Source organism: Moschus berezovskii, chromosome 19, assembly GCF_049115385.1.
Source record: "Moschus berezovskii isolate FMDL1 chromosome 19, NW_MosBer_1.0, whole genome shotgun sequence".
Taxonomy (NCBI): Eukaryota; Metazoa; Chordata; class Mammalia; order Artiodactyla; family Moschidae; genus Moschus; species Moschus berezovskii.
The window spans coordinates 40,180,725-40,206,271 of record NC_142478.1 but is presented as its reverse complement, the minus strand read 5'-3'; the positions used below and the strand labels follow the sequence as shown (position 1 = coordinate 40,206,271).

At 35.5% G+C, this 25,547-nt stretch overlaps 1 protein-coding gene across 3 annotated transcripts in view; it reads right to left on the bottom strand.

Moving 5' to 3' along the window:
* FSTL5 (follistatin like 5) overlaps positions 1 to 25,547 on the bottom strand; it is an 882,948-nt gene that overhangs the window by 421,412 nt on the left and 435,989 nt on the right. The window lies entirely within an intron of this gene.

Sequence of the window (25,547 nt, the reverse complement as noted above, 5' to 3'; positions counted from 1 at the left end):
AAAATCAGAGACAGACTTTTGAAGAATTTCAACCTTCCTGTGATGAATAAAGGAACTCAATAAAAGCAACTGAGGAGTGACCAGAAACAGATAGCTTTTGAGGAAATATGTTGAGTGTAAAACCAAGAAAACAAACATTTAAGTGGAGAGACTAAAAAGCAAGTTCACACACTTGAGGAGACACTTGATGTAAAAACGTTTCATTGGACCCAGTAACACGCAAGGTAATGTTGCCACGGGCAACAGCACCTTCTTTGCAGGGGTAGCATGGGAATCAGATTGTGAGATAAGTAGAGGACCACAGTCTGGTGCTCTGAGGTGACCTAGAGGTGGGATGGGGGATATGGGAGGGAAGCAAGAGACAGGCGATATGTATGTATATACTTATGACTGATTTCTGTTGTATGCCAGAAACCAACACAACATTGTAAAGCAATTATGCTCCAATTCAAAAATAAAGAGGAAGAAAAAATTTTAAAAAGAAACTGTAAGGTTAATACAAGAAAAGAATACAAGTAGAATGGCAGTTTGAAGAAAGTGTGTAGTTTCAGGGGAGAAAGACTTGAAGTCCTTAAAATTATTAATGTAAGGTAGCCATCATAATGTGAGAGATAGAAGTTAACCCATAGAAAAGGAATCTTTTTTAGACATTTTAGAGGATGTGAAACAAATGGATACAGAGAATGAATGTAAAACATTAGAAGGAATTGATAGTAGAAGTGTTTCCTTTTATTATAACTAGAAATAATGGAGAAAAGATGAGTATGGATGCAGATAAGGGGACAAATTTGTCTGGAATGTATAACCTACCCCTTTTCATTCTGTGGAGAATTTTAGCAGTACACTAATTGATGTCAATCTCCTACAAAAAAACAAAACTGACTCATAACGAATAGTCAATTATTTTCTGGTCGCATAGGGCAATAATAGATATCCATTCTACTCAGTAAATAATATTGGCAATAAAAATAAACACTTTGATCATTTGCATATATTTTACAAAGTATTTACAGATACATTTAGTTTTGTTTAAAACTGTAATTAAATATACATAATGTAAAACTAACCATTTTTAAGTCTACACTTATGTGGCCTTAAGGAGAGTACATTTTTGTGACACTACCACCATCATCTTTGTCCAGAATCTTTTCACCTTTCCCAGACTCTGTATGAATTGCATAAACTACCTGTCTCCCTTCCTCTAGTCCCTGACAACCATCCACTTTTTGTATCTGAATTTGATGAGCTTCAAATAATTGGAAGCATATAATATTTGTTCTTCGGTGATGGGCTTATTTTACTCAGCACAGTGTCCAAGATTCATCCAATTTGAAGGATGGATCAGAGTTTCCTTGCTTTTAAATGTTGAATAATAGCCAATTGAATACAAACACCACATTTTGTTTATCCATTTCATCTGTTTATGAACTCCTGGTTGCTTCCAGTTTTGATATTGTGAATAATGCTGCTATGAATATGAGTGCATAAATATCTCTACAGTCCCTGCTTTCGACTCTTTTGAGTACATGCACAGACGTGGAATAGCTGGATCACGGGGTAATTTTATATTTAATTTTCTGAAAAATCATCTACCATTTTCCACAGCAGCTGCAACGTTTTACATTCCCACCAGCAAATACATAGGATTTTGATTTTTTCATGTACTCATCAGCACTTACAATTTCAGGTGCCTACTCGCTCAGTCATGTCTGACTCTGTGTGACCCCATGGACTGTATGTAACCTGGAAGGTTCCTCTGCCCATGGGATTCTCCAGGCAACAATACTGGGGTGAGTTGTCATGCCCTCCTCCAGGGGATGTTCCCAACCCAGGGATCAAACCCAGGTCTCCCGCATTGCAGGAGCCACCAGGGAAGCCCTAGTTTGTTGATAATACCCATCCTGATGGCTCTGGAGTAGTATTTATTCATGGGTTTATCGTATTTCCTTGACTATTAATGATGCTGAACATCCTTTTATGTGTCTATTGGACTTATGCATATCTTCTTTGGAGAAATATCTATGTAAAGTCCTTTGCCCGTTTTTGCCTATAATTGACTTGTTTTTTAAGTTCATGTTGAGTTGTATGGGTTCTTTACATATTTTGAATGCTAATCCCCTTATAAGATCTGCAAATATGTATACCATTTCCTGGATTCATTTTCATTCTACTGATAGCATATTATGAAACACAAAAGTTTATTTTTCATTTTAAGTCCAGTTTATATATCTTCTTTTTCTTTTGTTGCTCATATTTTCAGCATCATATCCAAGAAAACATTGCCATATCTAATGTCACAAGCTTTTCCCCTATGTTTTCTTCGAGTAGTCTTATATATATATATATATATATATCTTTTTTCTTTTAATTATCAGAGCATAGTTGCTTACAATGTTGTATTAGTTTCTGATGTACAGCAAAGTGAATCAGCTATATGTTTACATATATCCCCTCCTTTGAGATTTCTTTCCCATTTAGGTTACCACAGAGCACTGAGTAGAGTCCTCACTAGGATTCTCATTTTATCAATTGGGAGATTGGGAGTGACATATATATATATATATATAAAACTCTTAGATCTTTGATCCATTTTGAGTTAACTTTGTAAATGATGTAAGATATGAATCCAGCTTCATTTTTGTTTATGTAGATAGCCAGTTTTCCTAACACCAATTGTTCAAAAAGACTGTCCTTTACCACTTGAATAGTTGTGGAATTTTTGTTGAAATCATTTGATTTCTGGATTTTCCATTATTTTCTATACGTCTGTCTTTATACCGGTATCACACTGGTTCAACTATGGCTTTACAGTTTTAAAATCAGGACCAGTGAGACCTTCAATTGTTCTTCTTTATCAAGTTTATTTTGGCTATCCAGGGTCCATATGAAGTTTGGAAGATATTTTCTGTTTCTGCCAAAAATGCCACAGGAATATTATTAGGGATTGCACAGCATGTGTAGATCACTTTGGTTAGTATTGACATTTTAACTAATCCAGGAACATGGAATGCCTTGCATGTACATTTTAAATCTATTATATTTATAACTTCTTTCTCTACAATCTCAGATATGTATACTAATTTAAAAATCAATATAAATATAATTTGGTTTTGAAATTATAGATTCACAGATTGTTTTTTTAAACTGAGAGATGAGTATAAGATTAACAAGTTTTTCAAGATGAATTATGCAGTTGCATCTGAAATGATGTTTTAGCTGGAAGCTATATGTTTTTTACAGAAAGAGACTTTTTAAAGTCACACATACTTCTCTTCTCCCTTCAAATGGAATCCAATATGCAAATTTACTTACAGTGCTGGCAAGTTCAGAACCATTTAATCTGTTATGCTCAACCAGGTGCAAATTCTATCAGTACTACAAGACATGACCAGTGCAAGTATTTTTTTCTTTAAATAATTCTGAACTTTCACTAACAAGTGCTTTGTTTAAACTACAAACATTGTATTAAAAGCATATGATTGGGGATGCATAAGGATCAAGTGCATCACTGTGAAGACTTTTTTTTTAACAGTAGTACTTTTTGAGCAAATTAATTGTGCATCCAAATCTGTAGATAGATTTAAGTATCCAATGGTACTTAAGAACTGGTAGAGTCAAAGTTGACATGATTATGTTCCTCGGTTTTATAGAGTTGGATAATATTGTCTATAGTTAATTAAAAAATGTCTTAGTGACAATTATGCTACTGTTCTAACCTGAATTATATCTCCATCTATTTATGAAAGTGTGATGAAAGATGAAAACAACTCTCACACCAAATTCTACCATACATACATATATTCTTAAGTACAAAATGGCTGCAAATGAAGTCATTTCTGTTACTGCAGAGCTTCTGAATGAAGTATGCATTCATCCATCCGTAACTCTTTGAGGTCTCTGATAGTCATACGAAGCATCCCAGTAGCTTCTAACAATCCAATGCATTGAAATCCTGTCTCAACTGAAATCAGCAGAATAATCTGATAAAGTTATTCATAAAACTCATTCAGTTTAAAACCATTAGCTCTTTTAGAACTATAAATCTTCTACATATAAGGATACTCTCTCAGTTGATACTGTTCCTGTGATAATAGTTTGGAGTACAAAATGAAGCAGAGTGAAAGCAGAGTTTTGCCAAGAGAACACACTGATCATAGCAAACACCCTCTTCCAACAACACACACATGGACATCACCAGATGGTCAATACTGAAATCAGAATGTATATTCTTTGCAGTTGAAGATGGATAAACTCTATACAGTCAGCAAAAACTGGACCTGGAAGTGACTGTGTCAGATCATGAACTCCTTATTGCTAAATTTAGACTTAAGTTGAAGAAAATAGGGAAAACCACTTGACATTCAGGTATGACCTAAATCAAATCCTTTATGGTTATACAGTGGAAGTAACAAATAGATTGAAGGGATTAGCTTTGATAGACAGACAGAGGTTCATAACATTGTACAGGAGGCAGTGATCAAGACTGCCTCCAAGAAAAAAGAATGCAAAAAGACAAAATGGTTGTCAGAGGAGACCTTGCAAGTAGCTGAGAAAGGAAGAGAAGCTAAAAGCAAGGGAGAAAAGGAAAGATATACCCTTCTGAATGCAGAGTTCCAAAGAACAGCAAGGAGAGATAAGAAAGCCTTCCTAAGTGATTAATGAAAAGAAATAGAGGGACAATAGAATGGGAAAGATTAGAGATCTCTTCAAAAAAATTAGACATACCAAGAAAATATTTCATACAAACACAGGCAAAATAAAGGACAGAAATGGTATGCACCTAACAGAAACAGAAGATATTAAGAAGAGGTGGCAAAATATACAGAAAAAGTATATAAAAAAGATCTTAATGACCCAGATAACCACAATGGTGTGATCACACACCTAGAGCCAGATATCTTGGAATGTGAAGTCAAGTGGGCCTTAGGAAGCATCACTACGTACAAAGCTAGTGGAGGTGATGGAACTCCAACTGAGCTATTTCAAATCCTAAAAGATGATGTTGTGAAAGTGCTGCACTCAAATATGCCAGCAAATTTGGAAAACTCAGCAGTGGCCACAAGACTGGAAAAGGTCAGTTTTCATTCCAATCCCAAAGAAAGGCAATGTCAAAGAAGTCTCAAACTACTGCACAATTTCATGCATCTCACAAGCTAACAAAGTAATCCTCAAAATTTTCCAAGCTAGGTTTCAACAGTACGTGAACTGAGAACTTTCAGGTGTTCAATCTGGATTTAGAAAAGGCAAGAGGAACCAGAGATCACATTGCCAACATCTGTTGGATCATACAAAAAGCAAGAGGATTACAGAAATACATCTATATCTGCTTTATTTACTATGCTGAAGCCTTTGACTATGTGGATCACAATAAACTGTGGAAAATTCTTCAAGAGATGGGAATACCATCTGCCTTACCTGCCTCCTGAAAAACCTATATATAGGTCAAGAAGCAACAGTTAGTACTGGACAAGGAACAACAGACTGGTTCCAGATTGGAAAAGGAATATGTCAAGGCTGTATATTGCCACCCTGCTTATTTAACTTATATGCAGAATTTATCATGCAAAATGACAGGCAGGATAAAGCACAACTGGAATCAAGATTGCTGAGAGAAATATCAATAACCTCAGATATGCAGATGACAGCACCCTTATGGCAGAAAGTGAAGAGGAACTAAAATGCCTCTGATGAAAGTGAAAAGGAGAGTGAAAAAGATGACTTAAAACTCAACATTTAAAAAACAAAGATCATAGTATCCGGTCCCATCACTTCATGGCAAATAAATGGGAAACAATGGAAACAGTGAGAGACTTTATTTCCTGGGGCTCCAAAATCACTGCGGATGGTGACTGCAGCCACAAAATGAAAGGGCGCTTGCTCCTTGGAAGAAAAGCTATGACAAACCTAAACAGCATATTTAAAAGCAGACACATTACTTTGCTGACAAAGGTCCATCTAGTCAAAGCTATGGTTTTTCCAGTAGTCATATATGGATGTGAGAGTTGGACCATAAAGAAAGCTAAGCACTAAGCACTTTTGAACTGTGGTATTGGAGAAGACTCTCGAGAATCCCTTGGAATGCAAGGAGATCAAACCTGTCTGTTGTAAAGGAAATCAGTCCTAAACATTCATTTTAAGGGCTGGTGCTGAAACCGAAGTGCCAATACTCTGGCCACCTGCTGTGAAGTACTAACTCACTGGAAAAGATCCTGAAGCTGGGAAAGATTGAAGCAGGAAGTGAAGGGGACAACAAAGGATGAGATGGTTGGATGTCTTAATGGACTGGATGGACATTAATTTGAGCAAGCTCCAGGAATCGTTGATGGACAGGGAAGCCTGGCATGCTGCAGTTATGGGCTCCCAAAGAGTCGGACATGACTTCGCAACAGAACTGAACTTTTGAACTGAACTAGGATCAAATTTTCATGCTTTGGGTTATCATTTTTTGAATGGTTATCCATGCATCAAAAACTGGCAGAAGGCCAATAACACAGATTATAAAATGAATTTTCTGGATAGAACATATCAGGTATAATTTATTCAACTTTATTAAACCAAATAGCAGCAGAGTGAATAGTTTCTACAGAAAAGAATGCAATTCTTTGCTAAAAAGGCAAAAATAAGTAAATGAATATAGCCTGGACTTTGAAGAATGACCCCAATTAAATTGGTGAGTCCTAAAACTCCAATACTTTGGTCACCTCATGCGACGAGTTGACTCACTGGAAAAGACTCTGATGCTGGGAAAGGTTAGGGGCGGGAGGAGAAGGGGTCGACCGAGAACAAGATGGCTGGATGGCATCACTGACTCTGTGGACATGAGTTTGGGTGAACTCCGAGAGGTGGTGATGGACAGAAGGCCTGGCGTGCTGTGATTCATGGGGTCGCGGAGAGTCGGACACGACTGAGCGACTGAACTGAACTGAACTGAATCTCTCCATAAACAGTTATGTCTGGAAATCCTAATATTTTTCAACAAGTGATAACTTGTGGAGCTAAGTTTGACATCAAAATTTTAAAGTTAATAAATCCTAAAACACTAAAAAATACAGGAAATATTTTATTGTGTATGTTTATCACTATAGATGAAAATGTGCTACTTTTTAGTTAAAAAACCTATAAATACTGCTTTTATATTAACATATCTTTTTCAAATAATGTATTAAAATAAAATTGATTTGTTACATTGCAGGTGATAATGTGAATACTTTATAAGCAATGGCATATATAGCACTTTCATCTGTTGTTTAAACATAGTTTCAGGGTGTTAAAATATTTAATTATGCATTGTTAGTAGAGTGTTGAATGTGTATAAAGAGCTGAAAAATAATCTTCACTTTTAATAAGACTTCATAAAAATAATATTCATTACATAAGAATTGTGTCAATCTATAAATTAAAAATATCTCACTCACTATAGCAGTAACATAAACTCCTGATTGCAAAAGAAAATGTTACTACTTCATATATTCTAGGACAAGTGCAATTACTAAAAAAAATGTTGAGCCGTCACCTATGTAGTTTTCAGAATGTTAATATAGAAAGTTTTTATAAAAGAAGATTCTACCGAAATTAATTGTGTCAATAGAAATATGACTAGCAAGGCTATATAATGTTACCCTGCTTCTTTGACTTATATGCAGAGTACATCATGAGAAACACTGGGCTGGATGAAGCACAAGCTGGAATCAAGATTGTTGGGAGAAAGATCAATAACCTCAGATATGTAGATGACACCACCCTATGGCATAAAGTGAAGAAGAACTGAAGAGCCTCTTGATGAAAGTAGAAGAGGAGAGTGAAAGAGTTAGCTTAAAGCTTAACATTCAGAAAACTAAGATCATGGCATCTGCTCCTATCAGTTCATTTCATTTCAGTTCAGTCGCTCAGTAGTGTCTGACTCTCTGCGACCCTATGAATCACAGCATGCCAGGCCTCCTTGTCCATCACCAACTCCCAGAGTTCACTCAAACTCATGTCCATCGAGTTGGTGATGCCATCCAACCATCTCATTCTCTGTCATCCCCGTCTCCTCCTGCCCTCAATCCCTCCCAGCATCAGAGTCTTTTCCAGTGAGTCAACTCGTTGCATGAGGTGGCCAAAGTATTGGAGTTTCAGCTTTAGCATCAGTCCTTCCAATGAACACCCAGGATTGATCTTCTTTAGAATGGACTGGTTGGATCTCCTTGCAGTCCAAGGGACTCTCAAGAATCTTCAGCACCACAGTTCAAAAGCATCAATTCTTTGGTAATCAGCTTTCTTCACAGTCCAACTCTCTTCATGGCAAATAGAAACACTGGAAAGAGTGACAGACTTTATTTTGGGGGCTCCAAAATCACTCCAGATGGTGACTGAAGCCATGAAATAAAAAGATGCTTACTCATTGGAAGGAAAGTTATGGCCAACCTAGATAGCATATTAAAAAGCAGAGACATTACTTTGCCAACAAAGGTCCATCTAGTCAAGGCTATGGTTTTTCCAGTGGTCATGTATGGATGTGAGAGTTGGACTCTAAAGAAAGTTGAGCACCGAAGAATTGATGTTTTTGCACTGTGGTGTTGGAGAAGATTCTTGAGAGTCCCTTGGGCTTCAAGGAGATCCAACCTGTCCATCCTAAAAGAGATCAATCCTGGGTGTTCATTGGAAGGACTGATGTTGAAGCTGAAACTCCAATACTTTGGCCACCTGATGCTAAGAGCTGACTCATTGGAAAAGGCCCTGATGCTGGGAAAGATTGAGGGCAAGAGGAGAAGGGGATGACAGAGGATGAGATGGTTGGATGGCATCATTGACTTAATGAACATGGGTTTAGGTGGACTCCGGGAGTTGGTGATGGACAGGGAGGCCTGGCATGCTGCAGTCCATGGGGTCTCAAAGAGTTGGACGTGACTGAACATATACCATTAAGCACAATCGCTTGTTCAGATTTTTAGTTGGCTCAACTAATCAGGTTTGAGATCATTTTTCTTCATTTCACATCAGTAAGAAAAAAAGTTAATTTCTTGTTACTTCAGTAGCTCAAAAATTGTGTAACAAATTTCTCAGAACTTCATTTTTAAGAGTCTGTTGTTTTCCATATGTAAATTATTTCTACTATAATGAAATGATACATTAAGATCTCTAGGAATAATGTTAATATTTTTGAATTAGAAGTTTGACAAAGCAAGAAATATAACCAATTAATTTATTTAAATGTATTTTTTGTTAGTCACAGCAAACTGGTTGATATAATTCTTAATTCTTTTCTTGAATTGAAAAGTGTGTATTTTCTTAGTATCTATTCTAGAAATTGTCAGCTGTGTCTTTCAAAAAATGTTTTGGGTGTTTTCTCTTAAATATTCCTCAATCCCATACTCTGTTACTTACTTTGTTACTCTTGTTCAGTCCCTCAAAACTTTTCACCTAGAAAATTGCAGCTGGTAGTCAGCCATGTTCCGGTGAATCTTTAAAATCATGCCATGGGCCAATTTCCAGTTTCCAATATGACATCAACTTCATAGTATTTTTCCTAAAAATGTAATCGCTTCCTTCAATACATCATTGAACAGCAGCAATCTGCTGTTCTTTCTGATTCTGATCTTGTTTTTTAACTGCATATTGTACTCAGCTTAAATGATTCTTCCAAATTTGGATCTGATCATTCCATATCACTGCCAAGTGCTTTGCCTATTTTACATAAACTAGCACTGTTTCTCAATATTTGTAGAATTTCAAGATCTATTCCCTACCTCCTTCCTCAGCCTGTTTTCTCACTGATTTCCAGCTTGTACTTCCATCTTCTGTGACTCCCAAACTGCTTGCAATTTCCCACACCTAGATCTTTCCTGATATGATCTCCTTCGTAGAAATCACCTGGTCTCTGGCTGTCTCCTTAAGAACTCATACTTGGGGATATACTTAATTCAGAAGTTATCTCTGCTCAGAATCCATCACTGAGACTGCACTCTTTTTTGGTGCCTTGTGTATTACACAACACATCTTTTAGTGTTTAATTTCCTCAAGTTGAAAAGACAAATTCTTATCTATCTTTATATTTGTAGTGACAAGCCTTGATAATGTCACATAAGAATATAACAGATGTTGGTTGTTGTGGATAAAGTTAATAAATGTAACATGAAATATTAATTTAAATATGTAAAGGGATGTAACTGAGTCTTTGCACAACTGATAAAGTGTAAAGTACAGAATACTTAACATGAAATATACCACACTTCTTTCCCTTTCTTCTTTTTGTTTTTAATCTCCCATCTCTGTTCTCTGTTTTTCTGCCTCCATCCCTAACTCTCTCACTCCCTCTGTTTCTTTCCTCCTTCTATCCAACTTATCTTTCTAAGTCTTTAGTTGAAAATGATCATCCTTTTGGTATAGACAAGAACATATCATATACAAATATGTCTAATTTACTTCTGTATTTACTGAAGTGCAATTATGATTACTAATCAATTTATAACCACAAGAAGAAACTAATCATTTACTCTCCCCTAGGCAGTCACCTCTCAAGATGATCAGTAATCTGTAATTTCTGTAGTGCTTTAAAGATCACAGATGTTTTGCTTTAGTCCCAGCTGATCATCAATAACAAAGGTCCATCTATATTACTTGAATGTCTGGTAACAGATTCACTGCAATTTGCTCCTCTTTTATAACAACAATTTCTGTCAGAATGAGCATGATTTACAGTGTATACATTGCACATGATAGACAGTTTTCCAAGTCCCATGAAATCCTGTCAGGCAGCTAAACAGCACTAGGTGCAGATGTCTCCTTTCCTTTTTGTTAAGAAATTTATTTAGCTTAAATATACTGTAAAGTTGTCACATAAGGATATAACAAATGTCCATTAAAATTTAAGATGAATATATTTGTGTTATAGAAAAATTTACTTTCAAAATGTACGAAGAGGGTTGCAATGGTAGAATATGCTAAAAAATGCACTTGCAAATTAACACTGCAGAAATAGAGTCCATTATAAATTGAGGGAGAGAAACTAGAACAGAATTTCCTTGAGAGATGAAACTTTGTTGTTGAATACATGGAGTGAAAAGAAGATTAAAAATTATTAAATACAATCAAACATAAACACCTTAAATAAGTAATCATCAATTAATTATTTGTATACAAATGTGAAGATAAATGTGTATTAACATTTCATTTTGCTAACTCTTAAATGTTTGCTAAAAATTTGTCTTTAATACATTTTGCAACTGGTTTTGGAATATCTGAAGGGGAAACTGCCAAGAAATTACTGTGCACTGAATAATGATAAGGCATGGTAATAAGATACTTTACACATATCTTGTTAAGATGAATAGGCATATCAGTTCACTTCAGTTCAGTCGCTCAGTCATGTCCGACTTTTTGCGAACCCATGGACTGCAGCATGCCAGGACTCCCTGTCCATCACCAATTCCCGGAGTTTACTCAAACTCAACTCCATTGAGTTGGTGATGCCATCCAACCATTTCATCCTCTGTCGTCCCCTTCTCTTTCCACCTTCATTCTTTCCCAGCATCAGAGTCTTTTCAAATGAGTCATCGCTTCGCCTCAGGTAGCCAAAGTATTGGAGTTTCAGCTTCAACATCAGTCCTTCCAATGAACACCCAGGATTGATCTCCTTTAGAATGGACTGGTTGGATCTCCTTGCAGTACAAGGGACTCTCAAGAGTCTTCTCCAAAACCACAGTTCAAAAAAGCATCAATTCTTCGGCTATCAGCTTTCTTCACAGTCCAACTCTCCCATCCATACATGACTACTGGAAAAAACATAGCCTTGACTAGAAGGACCTTTGTTGGCAAAGTAATGTCTCTGCTTTTTAATATGCTGTCTAAGTTGGTCATAACTTTCCTTCCAAGGAGTATGCGTCTTTTTATTTCATGGCTGCAGTCACCATCTGCATTGACTTTGGAGCTCCCCAAAATAAAGACTGTCACTGTTTCCACTGTTTCCCCATCTATTTCCCATGAAGTGATGGGACCGGATGCCATGATCTTAGTTTTCTGAATGCTGAGCTTTAAGCCAACTTTTTCACTCTCCTCTTCCACTTTCATCAAGAGGCTCTTCAGTTCTTCTCCATTTTCTGCCGTAGGGTATCATCAGCATATCTGAGGTTATTGGTATTTCTGCCGGAAATCTTGATTCCACCTTGTGCTTCATCCAGCACAGCGTTTGTCGTGATGTACTCTGCATAGAAGTTAAATGAGCAGAGTGATAATATACAGCCTTAACGTACTCCTTATCCTATTTGAAACCAGCCTGTTGTTCCACATCCAGTTCTAACTGTTTCTTCCTAACCTGTATAGTTCTCATGAGGCAGATCAGGTGGTCTGGTATTCCCATCTCTTTCAGAATTTTCCATAGTTTATTGTGATCCACTCAGTCAAAGGCTTTGGCATAGTCAATAAAACAGAAATAGATATTTTTCTAGAACTCTCTTGCTTTTTCAATGATCCAGCACATGTTGGCATTTGATCTCTGGTTCCTCTGCCTTTTCTAAAACCAGCCTGAACATCTGGAGGTTCACAGTTCACCTATTGTTGAAGCCTGGCTTGGAGAATTTTGAGCATGACTTTACTAACGTGTGAGATGAGTGCAATTGTGCGATAGTTTGAGCAATCTTGGCATTGCCTTTCTTTGGGACTGGAATGAAAACTGACCTTTTCCAGTCCTGTGGCCACTGCTAAGTTTTCCAAATTTACTGGCATATTGAGTGCAGCACTTTCATAGCATCATCTTTTAGGATGTGAAATAGCTCAACTGGAATTCCATCACCTCCACTAGCTTTATTGGTAGTGATACTTCCTAAGGCCCACTTGACTTCACATTCCAGGATGTCTGGCTCTAGGTGAGTGATTACACCATTGTGATTATCTGGGTCGTGAAAATATATTTTTACAGTTCTTCTGTGTATTCTTGCCACCTCTTCTTAATATCTTCTGCTTCTGTTAGGTCCATACCATTTCTGTCCTTATTAAGCCCATCTTTGCATGAAATGTTCCCTTGGTATCTCTAATTTTCTTGAAGAGATCTCTAGTCTTTCCCATTCTATTGCTTTCCTCTATTTCTTTGCCTTGATCACTGAGGAAGGCTTTCTTATCTCTCCTTGCTATTCTTTGGAACTCTGCATTCAAATGGATATATCTTTCCTTTTCTCCTTTGCTTTTCCTTCTCTTCTTTTCACAGCTATTTGTAAGGACTCCTCAGACAGTCATTTTGCTTTTTGCATTTCTTTTTCTTGGGGATGGTCTTGATCCCTGTCTCCCAATGTCACAAACCTCCGTCTGTAGTTCATCAGGCACTCTATCAGATATAGTCCCTTAAATATATTTCTCACTTCCACTGCTTAATCGTTAGGGATTTAATTGATGTACATGCATTTCTTTTCATTGTGATGACCCTGAGGCACTGCAAAATATTTTGTTAATGTCTAAGTATTAAAGAATTATTAGGTTATTTTGAGTGTAGTGCATTAATTCTCCTGGGGTCTCAGAGGTAACAAGTCTGAAGCTATTTTCAATACTCTTCAAAACTTGATATCAAACTTTGTGATATATGAGAATGTACAGAAAGTGTCTCTGTTCATTCAGTACAAGGACTGAAAAACTCAGACTAGTGACTCTTTTATTCTTAGAACAGGTTTTCAATGAAGGTTTACATAATTGGTCCATTTATTTTATATCAGAATGAAAAAAGTCATTATTTTAAAAATAAGATTATTAAAATTCAGATAATATATTTTAGAGGTGTTAACTGTGAATAGTGATAATACAGCTTAAACGTCAATTGATAAGAAACATTCGGGAAACACTGGTAGCAGACTTCAAAACTTGAAGAGAAAAATTATACAAAGTATTTCCTTTATTTTACATTGATTTTATGTTAACAATATTTTGAATATATTAGGGCAAACAAAGTGTCTTTAAAATCAATTTTACTTTCTTTTCTGTTTTTAATGTGACTACTACAAGAATTAAAATTATTAAGAAAGAGAAAATTTTTTCCTTCTTTTTCAAATGGGTTAGCAATAATCTCTAAGGAGAGGAATAATAGCTTGAGAACAGTATTAAAATATCATGATTATAATTTTTATAATTATGCTATCTTTATGCAAAAGCAGATCATTAAAAGCATGATGTTAGACTATATTTGTTGATGCTGTGTTTCTGATATGCAATTAATTAAAAGAAGGTAGAGTTAAAAGAAATTTTGAATATAGAAGTAGTGTGGTCATATATATTTCTCAAAGTGATTATAATTGAATGGTGGAATTAAAATAGATTCTTATTTTGATTTGAATGTCTTTTACTTCTACAATAAGAAAAATAAATATTGTTTTTGTTTTTTAGTCAATAAGTCATGTCTGACTCCTTGTGATCTCAGCCCTCCAGGCTCCTCTGCCTTTTGGATTTTCCAGGCGAGAAAGCTGGAGTCAGTTACCATTTCCTCTTAGGGGATTTTCCCAAAACAGGGATCAAGGAATGGAAGCCCAAGAAAAATAAACATCCTCTCTTTAAAAAAAATGTAGAATTATGGAAATAAATGCAAGCAAAAAATAAAGACTTTGATATAACTTTTATTAATACGTGATTTGGGTTAAAATTTATGAAAATCCAAAACTCAGTTTCTTGTGTTTTGATTAATTTCTTTTTTTCAACAAGATACAATGGATTTAAACAAATATTGATACTGAACATAAACCTTATGATTTCTATATGCATTGATAAGGTCTATGTAAAGCTTCATGTTTTATCTGGTAATATCCATACAACTCCTTTGTGAAAGTGTTTGAACTCACTTAAATGACAGGATAGACCTCTAGCTGGTCAAAAAAGAGAGAGAGAGAGACAGTGATAACTAAAAAGTGAAAACTAAAGTGTTAGTCATTCAGTCATGTCCAACTCTTTGTGACCCCATGGAGTATAGCCCACCAGGATCCTCTGTCCGTGGGATTCCCCAGGCAGGAATACTAGAGTGAGTAGCCATTCTCTTCTCCAGGGTAAATTCCCAACCCAGAAATCGAACCTGGGTCTCATGCATTGCAAGTAGATTATTTACAGTCTGAGCCACCAGAAAAGCCTAAGTAATAGATACACATTAAAAAATAAATTTAACAAAAATGTAATTTTTAAGTATTAGCTTCCAAATAGTATAAATGAAAAAATATGTGATTCATCTGCTATTATATATTTATAAGCATCACTTTTTAGAGTTCATAATAACACACACTTGGTAAATTAATGCCTCTCTAAAGGATCATTTGACAGAACAGACTTTTATAAGAAAACTTTCAATTGGAAACCTTAGATAAAATGCATCCTGTCAAACTAAACTAGAGAAAGGAATTCAGAAAAGAGTTAATAATTAACATGTGACATATTTCATTCCAATTGTTTTAAATTGCTGAACAATTTTGGCTAACTAAAAACTTGCAAATAACTGTGAAAAGAAGAGAAGCGAGAAGCAAAGGAGAAAAGGAAAGATATAAGCATCTGAATGCAGAGTTCCAAAGAATAGCAAGGAGAGATAAGAAAGCCTTCCTCAGTGATCAATGCAAAGAAATAGAGGGAAACAACAGAATAGGAAAAACAAGAGATCTCTTCAAGAAAATTAGAGATTCCAAGGGAACATTTCATGCAAAGATGGGCTCGATAAAGGACAGAAATGGTATGGACATAACAGAAGCAGAAGATATTAAGAACAGGCGGCAAGAATACACAGAAGAACTGTACAAAAATGATCTTCACGACCAAGATAGTCACGATAACGTGATCACTGACCTAGAGCCAGACATCTTGGAATGTGAAGTCAAGTGGGCCTTAGAAAGCATCACTACGAACAAAGCTAGTGGAGGTGATGGAATTCCAGTTGAGCTATTTCAAATCTTGAAAGATGATGCTGTGAAAGGGCTGCACTCAATATGCCAGCAAATTTGGAAAACTCAGCAATGGCCACAGGACTGGAAAAGGTCAGTCTTCATTCCAATCCCAAAGAAAGACAATGCCAAAGAATGCTCAAACTACCGCACAATTGCACTCATCTCACACACTAGTAAAGTCATGCTCAAAATTCTCCAAGCCAGGCTTCAGCAATATGTGAACCGTGAACTCCCAGATGTTCAAGCAGGTTTTAGAAAAGGCAGAGGCACCAGAGATCAAATTGCCAACATCCGCTGGATCATGGAGAAAGCAAGAGAGTTCCAGAAGAACATCTATTTCTTCTTCATTGACTATGCCAAAGCCTTTGACTGTGTGGATCCCAATAAACTGTGGAGCATTCTGAAAGAGATGGGAATCCCAGACCACCTGACCTGCCTCTTGAGAAACCTGTATGCAGGTCAGGAAGCAATAGTCAGAACTGTACATGGAACGACAAACTGGTTCCAATTAGGAAAAGGAGTACGTCAAGGCTGTATATTGTCACCTTGCTTATATAACTTCTATGCAGAATACATCATGAGGAACGCTGGGCTGGAAGAAGCACAAGCTGGAATCAAGATTGCTGGGAGAAATATCAATAACCTCAGATATGCAGATGACACTACCCTTATGGCAGAAAGTGAAGAGGAACTCAAAAGCCTCTTGATGAAAGTGAAAGAGGAGAGTGAAATGGTTGGCTTGAAGATCAACATTCATGGCATCTGGTCCCATCACTTCATGGATAATAGATGGAAAAACAGTGGAAACAGTGTCAGACTTTATTTTTGGGGGCTCTAAAATCACTGCAGATGCTGATTGCAGCAATGAAATTAAAAGACGCTTACTCCTTGGAAGGAAAGTTATGACCAACCTGGATAGCATATTAAAAAGCAGAGACATTACTTTGCTAACCAAGGTCCGTCTAGTCAAGGCTATGGTTTTTCCCGTGGTCATGTATGGATTGAGAGTTGGACTGTGAAGAAAGCTGATCGCTGAAGAATTGATGCTTTTGAACTGTGGTGTTGGAGAATATTCTTGAGAGTCCCTTGGACTGCAAGGAGATCCAACCAGTCCATTCTAAAGGAGATCAATCCTGGATGTTCATTGGAAGGACTGATGCTAGGGCTGAAACTGCAATACTTTGACCACCTCATGCGACGAGTTGACTCACTGGAAAAGACTCTGATGCTAGGAAAGGTTGGGGCAGGAGGAGAAGGGGACGACCGAGAATGAGATGGCTGGATGGCATCACCGATTCTGTGGACATGAGTTTGAGTGGACCCTGGGAGTTGGTGATGGACAGGGAGGCCTGGCGTGCTGTGATTCATGGGGTCACGGAGAGTCAGACATGACTGAGCGACTGAACTGAACTGAACTGAACTGAAAAACTTAAACCCCATAAGTAGGAACTCAGTTTGGGAATCTGAGTTACTTTAAAATGAAGCAAAGGCTTTCTTGCCAATCTGCAGCCACTGTGTCATGTCCAAATAGATGGGATCTCTGACAGCAGTATGGCTGGAATCTTCACAGTAAAACTACTATGAGGAGATGGCAACCAGGTATGGTTTCATACCACAAAAGGACAGTGCAAGCTTCAATTCAAGGTGTTTCTGAGGAACTGGTATTAAGAACAGGGGCTTAACAAAGCTTAAGTGTGAAAGTAAAATAGTTAGTCACTCAAAAGTGTCTGACTCTTTGTGAATCCATGGATTGTAGCCTGTCAGGCTCCTCTGTCCATGGAATTCTCCAGGCAAGAGTACTGGAGTGGGTAGTCATGCCCTTCTCCAGGAGATCTTCCCCACCCAGGGATCAAACCCAGGTCTCCCACACTGCAGGCAGATTCTTTACCAGTGAATTAAAGATATGATTGTGAAAATCTACAAACAGCCTCAGGCAAAGTCCTTCCCAGAATATTATACTGAAATAAACAGAAAGTAATTTTAAGTCAGATGCACTAAATTATGATTGACAAGGTATGTCACAGTGTGAAAAATAAGAATAATTGGTCAGTTACCATTTCATTATTTTTTATTTCTATTTCACTTTGTCTCAGACAAGTCCTTATTTTTGATATCTATATGACAGAAGAGTCAAAATGTCAAGAAATAAATAGAAGTGTTTCACTTGAAATAAAAGAAGCTGAAATATCTAATTGAGTCTGCATTTAAAAGTAACAAACAGGTCAACAAACAAAATTTACCTGTGAGATCAGAGCATTTAGAATGCCAGTGGTTATAGGTAAAAAGAGAAATATAAAGGTGTACCAGCTACATTAGATTAAGGTAATATAAACAGGATGAGGACAGATTCATCTTCAAATTGGAAAGATTTAAGTTCATAGTCATATAAACTTACAGTTTTGAAGATTTTAAAATTATAGTTCAAATCTGTATTGCCTCATCAGTTGTTCTTTTAATAACAGTTAGGGTATAAAAGTTTGGGGGTTGTTTTTATTTTTTTTAAGACCAAGATACTATCCTTTTGGAATATATGTGTGTACATAAAATTTCAATAATCATGTTTTGTAACAGTATTTTTCTATAGCGGCTGGAACCCAGATACAGCAAAAATAACACACAGTGTAAGCATCTGTAAGACAGTGATTCTGTATTTATCCAAACATCAGGGCATATCTGCACACTCCAACACAGATTACAGCCACACACACATGTGAAGTAACTTTGTAGCCAAAGCTTGTAGTAGAAGATTGATTTCGCCAGTGAATCAGTCAACTAAATTTCCTGCAAAGTTTTATACTACAATGATCCAGTATGGATTCTTTTATGAATATAGAAGTCCTATCAATCCAGTGCAGCATTTCCCAAATCAGTGTGGGATTTTTTAATCCAGATAAATAGTATAAGCTGGCCAGCACCTTAGAAGTCTTTCTCTTGCCTGTGTTCCCAAAGAGGATCATTCACATTAACTACCATAACCACAAATGAGTTTTATATATTTTAGATTTTAATTAAATATATACTTTCATGTACATTTATGTGCTCTGCTTCTTGGCTCAGAATTTTTTTTTCATTTTTTATATCCCACTTTTCAGCCACTAGCATTTGATTGTCTACACTTACATCTCTGCTGCAAAATGCCATGACCAAAGTTACCAATAACTTCCTTATTGCCAATCCAGTGCCCATTCATCTGTTGTATACTTTCTTGCTTTGAACTTAGCCTTGAAAATAATTCCTTACTAAAAGTTCACGATGGTGTACTCCTTTGACTTTCCTCCTATCTCTCTGTGTTATTATTGTTTAGTTTTAGTTTCCCACTGCCGTTTTACTCTTCTCTCCACAAACAGTAAGTCTCCTACATATGACTCTTCAAGTTGCGAACTTTAAAATGCTAACATGTGTTCCCTCAGTGTCAGGCATAAGTGAAACTGCAGCTTGCTCTCCATCTCTTCTTGCTGATGATCTTTCATCTCTACCATCTGCCACTTCCTCTCCCTTCAACAGTCAATAACTCTTCTTGCCTGCTTACTCAATGCCAGGCCTGGTGTGCCAGCTGTTGTACTGTACTACTGTACTTTTCAAGGTGCTGTACTGTAAGATTAAAAATGTGTTTTTATGTATTATTTGTGTGAAAAGTATTATAAACCTATTATATAGTACAGTACTATATAGCTGATTGTGTTAGTTGGGTAGCTAGGCTAACTTTGTTGGATTTATGAACAAATTAGACTTATGAATCTGCTCTTGGCATGGAACTTGTTCATCTGAAGAGGACTTCCTGTACTTACCTCGGATACCTCCATCCTTGCCACAGAACCAAATTTTAACTACATGCTCTATGTCTCTCCTTGTGACCCAGAGCTCTCACCTGACTCTGGGCCACCTGATTCTCCAACTAAAAGTTTCTACTTGAATATGCCAATATGTCTAAAATTTAACTAAATATACTCCCCAAACTTGTTTCTCTTCCTGTGCTTCCTACCTTAATGAGTAGCATCATTATCCACCTTTGTATGCAAACTAGATAATTTGACATTATCCTTGATCTTACCCTCTTCCTCCCATGAGTATGTAATCACTCATCTAATCCAGCTAATTCTACTTGTAAGTTATTTTCCAAATATGGACACATCCTTACATTATTACTACTGCTCTTCTAGTCCTATCTCCATCACTTTCACATACTTCAACACTCTTAATTGGTCACTAAATTCTGGTCACTAAATTCAGCTATTTTTCTCAAATAGAGAACTTTCATATATAATGATGTAATGTCAGTGAATGTTAATATGATACTCATATTTCATTGCTTGAGTTATTAGATGGTTCCGATAATTAGCATTTTATTGCAGCAACTGTGATTTCCTAGAAAAATAAATTTTCTTTTCCTTATAATGCCACTATCAAATCTATACTCCATTAAGAAGTCTTTCACATATAATCAAAGACTTAGGTGATTTAAAGGAACTCTTACGTTTTAAAAAGTATTTTAGAATCCTAAGTATTCTTTTTTAAAAAGGAGAGACAGATATTGTACAATTAGTTTCAATATAAATCTCACAATTGATGCATTAGGCTTGCAAAAACCTAATTACTTTATGCATAGTAGAAAAATATCTTCCTGTGGATCCTTCCACATAGAGATTTTTTCTGAATTGAATAAAGGTATATTTAAGGGTGGCATTAGACCTTTAATCACTAGAACACATACATGTCTTAAAGTGTATGTAAATGGCTAAGGTAACTACAATTCATAATTATTTAATAGAATTTCAAGAATCTGTCAGAATTACACAAACTCCTCACTCCACACAATTTTAAATCAAAGCAATATAAAGTTTAACTTAGGAAATTAAGTACTTGAAAAGCATTTCCAAAACAAATATACATTTAGGGGTTAGACAACTGCACTATTTTTGGCAATCTAGAATGTCCAAATGAAAACAATTATTTCCTAAAATCAATAGTCATATAATTGCACTTTATCATCCAAACTGAATGTGCAAAGCTAAATATATATAAACATTTATTTGAACATCACTTCTGAAATTCTGTGTGTGGTCATATTGTCTGACAGTGAATTACTTGCACTTACCTACAGATTTGAAGCAAAAATACATATTTCAAGACAAGTCAAACTTAATCAAACATTGTATTTTGATTTTCAGTTGGAAGAATATAAAATACTGTCTCTATATGTCAGTACAAGTCCTTACAGTTAATGAAGATACTATTTGTTTTTAATTCTAAGCACTTTTTACACTGCAAATCTACACATTTTACTATTGAGACAACAAAATACTTGGGTTCAGGGTGTCCACAATTTGAAAAGAAGGTTTAGTATTTCCTCTAAGTCTTCAAAACTATGTCTGACCTCACTTAGTATTTATTGGATCCCATTATACAGATTTCCAAGTTTGTTAACCAACGAAAGCATGATTTAAGATATTTGATACTCGCAGTGAGAGTGAAGGATTTAGGTATCTTAGTAAAACTCAAAGGATTTTTTACTAATGTCAAAAATACTGGAAAGAATTTAAGAATGTCATATAATACTTATTAGAAAATAATAAAATAATTCATCTTATCCAAAATGGAAAAAAAATTATGAAAAACCTTATAAGTGTGAAAAAAACACTCTAATATAATGTAATAACACTTGATGATGTGCTGGGTTTTTTTCTTTACCATTAAAATTTACCTGTTTGCAAAGTACTCTTTGCAGACTTTTCCCCATTTTATATGGTAAAAGAAAGAATAATAAACTAAAATTCAAAAATTCTATCTATCCTTATTTCTAGCAGTAAATAATGAATGGATAGAGATAAATTTAACTTCTCTGGCCTTAGTTTATTCTCCTGGATATTCATTTAGGGACTTTTTAGTTTTTTTGTGCTTTCCTTTTAGAAACTATCTGGGGGAATGAATTCTATGTGTGAAAAATGATTAGTATTTACCCTTCCTTCATCTGTTATTTTTATCATTGTTTGTCTGAGATGATGTATCCCTCAGGGAAAGGAAACATCTTTTTCAAGTTACTTTAACTAATACAGCACTCTATACACATAGGTATTTAATATATAATTTTTAAATGGATTACCTATTCACTATTTTTATACATTTTTATTCATAATACTAATATTTTAAATAGGATGACTTTTTAAAATCATGTCATTACACAAATCCTGTCACAAAACTGAGGTGGGTTTAGCTGTATTATAACAGGAGAGAAAGAATTAGACATATGTTTCCTGCTGCTGCTACTGCTGCTGTCACTTCAGTCGTGTCCGACTCTGTGCAACCCCATAGACGGCAGCCCACCAGGCTCCCCCGTCCCTGGGGTTCTCCAGGCAAGAACACTGGAGTGGATTGCCATTTCCTTCTCCAATGTGTGAAAGTGAAAAGTGAAAGTGAAGTCACTCAGTCACGTCTGACTCGTAGCGACCCCATGGACTGCAGCCTACCAGGCTCCTCCATCCATGGGATTTTCTAGGCAAGAGTACTTGAGTGGCTTGCCATTGCCTTCTCCACATGTTTCCTACTCACATATAAATACCTTGCTGATTCAGACAATCCATACAAGTTAGTTTTGCTCTTGCCAAGAAGTCATTATAGAACTGGTTGCCTTGTTTAATAAGGTTGAAACACTAAAAATGTAAAACTGTATGGAAAACTGCTTGGTTAAACCAGAAGGAATATTAAAACCCTCCAGATAATTCCTGCATTACTTAGAAAAACATTATATTTTTCAATTGATTGCTAACATAATTTTATCATAGTTAAGAAAAAGTTTTGTGATGATTCAAAGAGATAAAACGCTCATAATATGATCGCTTATTGCCAAGTGCTTTCATTACCCATTATCTCTTTATGACTCAAAATATTAAAAATATAAACCTTTTGTATTAGACACAATTTTCACCTAATAGCAGAATCAATAATGATATTCATTCAATTTCATGGCATTTCCTATAAATAATTTCTGTAAAATTGACACCATGTTACCTTCCAGCCATCAACAGAATCGTATAGATTTTCTTCTATCCAAATTCAATTGTTCCTAGTGCCCAATAGTTCCTTTGTAAACCATGTTTCACTGTGTCTCTGTTGTATGCTTATACTGATGCTTCAGATTTCTGAATTGCATAATTTTATTTATCTTTACAATATACTGAACTACCTTGCCTTCCTTAGCAGCATCAAACCATCTCTCAAACACAGTATCATATTTTCCCCTTCATAGGAGCCAGATAGCAGTATTCTTGAGAAGATTCTTATGTATTGCCATTGCCAGGGATCACTATTCAGTCTTTGCTGTGTTATCACAAAAATAATATGTTATTCACACTTTATTTTCATTGTTTTGTCATTTTCTAGCTCCACTTTTCCACCATCAACAATAACTACATTTTAAATAAAAATCCTATAGAAGCATATTTAATTCTCTTATTCACACTTGATAGTTTGTATTCCATTAAAAATGCTTCCTGCTATTGCTACAAATTCCAAGTACTTTTATTTAGCCAAATCCCAGTGTCTTCATATTATGAGAGTGTGGAATAGTAGTTGGTAGATTAGACTGCCTGTTTAATAAAATAAGTTAGTAAAATAGTAGTAATAGTTAATTTCATAGACTTTCAGACTTAGAAAAGAGCATGAGATTGGACTAATTTCTCTAAATACTGTGGTATATCATGCAGCTGAGATTTTATTTATGCCAATATAGGAAGCAAAATTGACACCCTATAATGTCTCTTTAGTATACATACTACTTGTGTACTAAAGAGACAATCAAAGCCCAATCAAAGCCCAAAAGACTGAGACAGTAACATCAGTTTTCCCAACTGTCTAAAAGAAAGCAGATAGAAGACCTGTTCCACCAGGAAGGGAGCTGTCACTATAGGTTAACTATAAAGTGAACTAGGAGTGCACAAGGAGGAACTTAGCAAATCTCTGTTAAAATTCCTATGTTCTAGTTTCTCTGCAGGGCCCAGCAAACATTTGTTTACCAAACATCTGCTTTTTCATCTGTCTGAAAATTGCCTTCCTCCCCTCTGAAGTCCTCTTTTGTCTAGCTGAGGATGGTACTTACGGTGAGGTTTTCAGTCATTTAAGGTAAGGGTTTCAGTCATTGAGGACAGTACTTAAGGTGAGGGTTTTATTACTTAAGGGGTTTCGGTTTTCCTGGATCTCTCCCATTTATATACATTATAAAACTTTGCTTGATTTTCTCCTGCTAATATGCCTCATGACAACTTGATCCTTAGGCCAGTCAGAGAAGTCTAGAAGGGTAGAGGAACATTTCTTCCTCTCTGACTCTCTTCTGTCTGCCCATCTTCCATCTCTCATCCAACAAAGTCCAAATCCACTCGTCCTGAAGACTCATTCAATTATTACTACCTTCACCACCTCTCCTTGATTCCCCAAAGGGGAGATTATATTCTTAATTCACTTAATATTTTGTGTAGGACTTTCTATGACATTTATCTCCTTCTATCTTACATGATTTGGTATAACATAATATAATGTGATATTTTTTCCTGATAAACCATAGTATTCCTTTTATCCTAAGCACACAAAAGAATGCTTGCTACACAGTGAAGTTCAATGACAAACACATAGACTTCTTAACTAGTTTGGCATAGATCCAATTATAAATTCAGCCACTTAATTCTTAACTTCTAGTGTTTCAATTTCTTCATATAATCTCCCAACGATAATGCTGCTTTCTTCTTACCTTTGAAAAGTTGTAAGGATTTACACATTTAAAGGATGAAATGTTTACTGAGATATCCCATTTTGTATTCTGCTTGCAACTTAAAGTGGAAATACAGCTTAATTAAATCTGAAGAGCATACTAACATCTTGCCTTAAAGCTTTATAACCTGCAACTCTTTCATATTTATTACTTTGCTAATAATCAATATTGCATAAAATATGATCAATGTTTAATACAAAATTATCATGTGATAATTACCATCATTATTTATATGAATTTTTAGAGATTTAAGTAATTTTTTCCAATATCAGACAGCTGATGTATGACAGGCATAATTCAAACATGATCTTTTTATGTGAAACACATAGTCTATTTCCGGTCTTTTTGAAAAAAAAAATTGCATGTGTATATATTTGGAAAGCCCTACATATGTGAGTACATATAAAAATATTGAAGATAATCTATTTATCTAAAATGCCCTTTACCTTAGATTACTTTGTGATTTTCAAATACCAACCAGGTTATTTAATGATTTTTTTTTCCTTTTTTTAAACACATAGCTTTGAAAACATTCCTTTCTGTTTTTCTGTCTCCTAGTTTTTTTTTCTTTGGAATTATTTTTAAAGAATAACCTAGCTTGTAGCTTTTTAAAACAAAATCATCTTTACAATTTCATAATACAAAGTATAAACATTCAATTTGAAGAAGTCTTAAAGCATTTATACATATATCATTCATTCTAAAGTATCTTAACATAAATATAAATTTTCATTCTTATGTTAATTTTGTTACCATATATGCAAACTATCTATTAAACAACTTTAGTTTACCTATAAGGTAAAAGAGTCACTGTGTAAATAATTAAATTGTTTTTGATAAGCAGTGACAAACAATGAAGTACTGTTTCTAGTCTAAAATAACCTTGGAAACAGCATTGTGGAAATAATATCTTAAAC